Source organism: Quercus robur, chromosome 4 (assembly GCF_932294415.1).
Source record: "Quercus robur chromosome 4, dhQueRobu3.1, whole genome shotgun sequence".
NCBI lineage: Eukaryota > Viridiplantae > Streptophyta > Magnoliopsida > Fagales > Fagaceae > Quercus > Quercus robur.
The window spans coordinates 12,353,434-12,357,136 of NC_065537.1; positions in this window are offsets into that span (position 1 = coordinate 12,353,434).

The following is a 3,703-nucleotide window of genomic DNA, read 5'->3' on the forward strand; positions in this document are numbered from 1 at the left end:
AATGGCAGAATGATACGCATAGCAGCAAACCCATCGCCATTCGAGCAGGCAGAAGCTCATTTAGTAGAAACTATGTTCTATGACTAATAGGCACCATCTGGGGAGAGCTCAGTATCAAAACCACAAGGTACCTTCGTACCTTGGTGGGAAGACATCCAAAGTGATCCGAAACCTGATCTAAGGGAGTTTCTATTGCAGAAGAAGAAAAGAAAGGAAGCACCCGTTATGGAGTCAGATGACACACCATAATGTGTTAGGATTTGAGGCCTTGATGGCAGAATTGTATACAAATTATGAAGGTATGCGGGGCCTACATGTGATATGCAAGCAGGCCCTAGACAAGAATGGTAGCACAAAAGCTTGGTATGCTGCATGGCTCAAAAGGGCTCGGAGGAAGAAAGTAATGAAAAGAAAGACGAGGAAGTTGTGGCAGAAAAGGATGTACATGTCATGACAAAATAAGAATTAGAGGAAGTTAACTTGGGGTTTGACCCACGAGAACCAAGACCTATCTCAATTAGTTCAAGACTGTTAGAAAAGGAGAAATCAGAACTGATACTATTGTTGAAAGAGTTCAAAGATGTCTTCGCATGGGATTACAGAGAAATGCCAGGATTGGATCCCAAGTTAGTGGTGCACACATTGAATGTGGACCTTGAGGCCAAACCAGTGGCCCAGCCTACCAAGATTTTCCACACTGAGATAGAGGAACAGATAGTTAAGGAGGTGCATAAACTATTGGCCGCAGGTTTCATTAAACCCATCCAGCACCCACGATAGTTATCCAACATATTACCAGTAAAGAAGAAGAAGAATGGGCAGATAAGGTGTTACGTAGACTTCAGGAATCTTAATAGAGTCTACCTAAAGGATGAATTCTCGCTGTCAAACATAGACGTGCTGATAGATTCTGCGGCAAGGAACACCATGTTTTCATTCATGGATGGATTCAGCAGGTATAATCAAATCAGAATGGCTTCAAGAGATGCGGAGAAAATTGCCTTTAGAACACCTATAGGCAATTTCTACTATACTGTAATGCATTTTGGGTTGAAAAATGCAAGCACAACTTATCAACAAACGATGACGGCCATATTCCACAACATGATGCACCAAGAATTGGAGGACTACGTGGATGACATAGTCGTGAAATTAAGGAAATGAGAAGAGCATGTCCAAGCATTGAAAAGGGTATTTGAGAGATGTAGGGCCTTCAAACTAAATATGAATCCCCTCAAGTGTGCATTTGGGGTATCCTCTAGGAAATTTTTAGGTTTCTTGGTTCACAGCAGAGGATAGATGTCGATCTGGCCAAAGCTACAGCCATAGCAACCATGAAACCACCAACCACAGTGAAGGGATTGAAAAGTTTCTTGGGGAAGGTCTTATACATCCGAAGATCCATCCCTGGATTGGCGTCAATTACTTTTGCCTTCGTCAAACTACTCAAGAAGGGGAAAAACTTTGAGTGGGGAGAAACACAGCAGACGGCCTTTAAAAGGCTTCAGTAGATTATGATAAACCTTCCTATTGTGCAAGCCCCAATTCGTAAAAAGCCATTACTGCTCTACTTTGCCATCAACTCGTATGCTATAGGCGTGTTAATTGCCCAAGAGGACGAAGGTGGCGTGGAGCAACTAGTTTATTACATTAGTCGTGCCTTAAAGGACGCAAAGACTCGTTAACCGAGTTGGCCACAGCCTTTGAAATAGGGATCAAGCATTTAAAATTGTTGGGTGATTTGAACCTGGTGGTTTGCCAGGCCAAGGGAAGCTTCTCCTTGAAGGAACCCAGCTTAGCCCTGTATAGAACGATGGCTCAGAAGATGGAAGAAAAGTTTTCAACGTTTGAGATAGAGCACGCCCCAAGGAATGAGAACCGATATGCGGATGCGTTGGCAGCGTTAGGCTCGCAAATAATCTTTAAAGGTGATAGCACAAGGATAGAAGTCAACAAGAGGAAGGAGTCTATTGTCGAAATGTTGAAGGAAAGGCTCCAAGAGGAATAATGTGAAGAAGACTGGAGGATTCCTATAAAGGAAGCTTTGTTGAAGGAAAAAGGCACATTAGAATTGAAGGCACTAAAAGACTACACCTTCATAAGAGAATTGTACTGCAGGATGCCAAGTGGGGTCTTGTCGAGATGTGTGGGGCAGGAAGAGGCCCAAAGAAAGTTGAAGGAAGTACATGATAAGACCTGTGGATTCAGAGGAGAAGTCAATCTTTACCGCAGACTCTAAAGGGCAGGCTTTTATTGGCCAAGTATAGGAAGGAATGTAGATCAAGTCCAAACCTAATGTGAGACCTACCAACTTGCAGCAGACAGAGAGAAAAGTTACGCTATATTAGTCAGTGAAGATTGGAGGAGTCCATTCATATAGTACCTGACAGAGGGTATCCTACCACAAAAGCACAGCAAAAAATACAAGTTTAAGAGGTTGGTAACACGATATTTCTTACATGGCAGAGTCCTTTTCAAGAAGGGATATGATGGGGACTCATTACTATGTTTGGGTCGTAAGGAAGCAAGTGAGATGATGAAGGAAGTGCACGCAGGAGAGTGCGGGGAGCACCAGGGGAAGAAAAAATTATATAGGTGTCTGCTACAAATGGGCTACTACTGGCCCACCATGAAGAGAGACACAACAGAACTTGTGAAAAAATGCCACAGTTACCAAGTACGAGCCAACCTGATTCACACTCATCCATAGAACCTATAAGCATGGTCACTCCATGGCCCTTTCACACTTGGGAACTTGATTTGGTAGGGCCAGTTAATCTGCCATCACGCGGATACATATGGATCCTAATGGCTACGAAGTATTTCACCAAATAGGTAGAGGCAGTGCCACTCTGTAAAGCTACAGGAGGAGCGGTGGCAAACTTCATCAAGGAGAACATAATTGTTAGGTTCGGAGTACCCCACAAGATTATTAGTGACAATGACACACCCTTTGTTAATTGTGATGTGAGAAAGATGCTGGAGTTCTACCAAGTCAAGCACCATCGGTCATCGCCCTATTACCCTCAAGGGAATGGGTAGGCAGAGGCAACAAACAAGACCCTCATAAAGATCATCAGTAAAATGAGCCAAAAATATACAGGAGGATGGGCAATACATCTGCCAGACGCCTTTTGGTCTTACAGAAATTCACCAAAGTTAGCCACAGGGTTTTCACCCTTTTCCTTGGTTTACAGGACAGAGGTAATGAGCCTAGTAGAAGTGACGACTCTCTCTTTAAGAGTTATGCAAATGCGGGAGAAAGAAAAAGAAAAAGGAGTCTTTGCGGTAGAAAGATGTGAAGACCTAGAAGGGCTTAACGAAAGGAGGGAAGAGGCACAAGAGCACAGCTGTAGATATACACAAAGGATGACTGAAGCCTATGGCAGGATGACTAAAGAAAAAGTGTTCGTAGAAGGACAACTCGTGTTGAAAGTAGTGGACCACGTCAAGCGAGGTATGGCAGGACCATCTAAGTTTTCACCAAAATGGGAGGGACTTTTTGTGATAAGAGAAGCACATACAAGTGGGTATTATCGTCTGACCTAGATGGATGGCAAAAATTTGATGGATCCCATCAATGGCAAGTGGCTAAAACATTATTATGCTTAAGAAAAAAAATTACATAGTTATCCCTTTTGTTTAAGGAGTCTTATGTTTCTTTTTCCTTCAAGTGACTATGTCACCAGACAAGATTGTAACA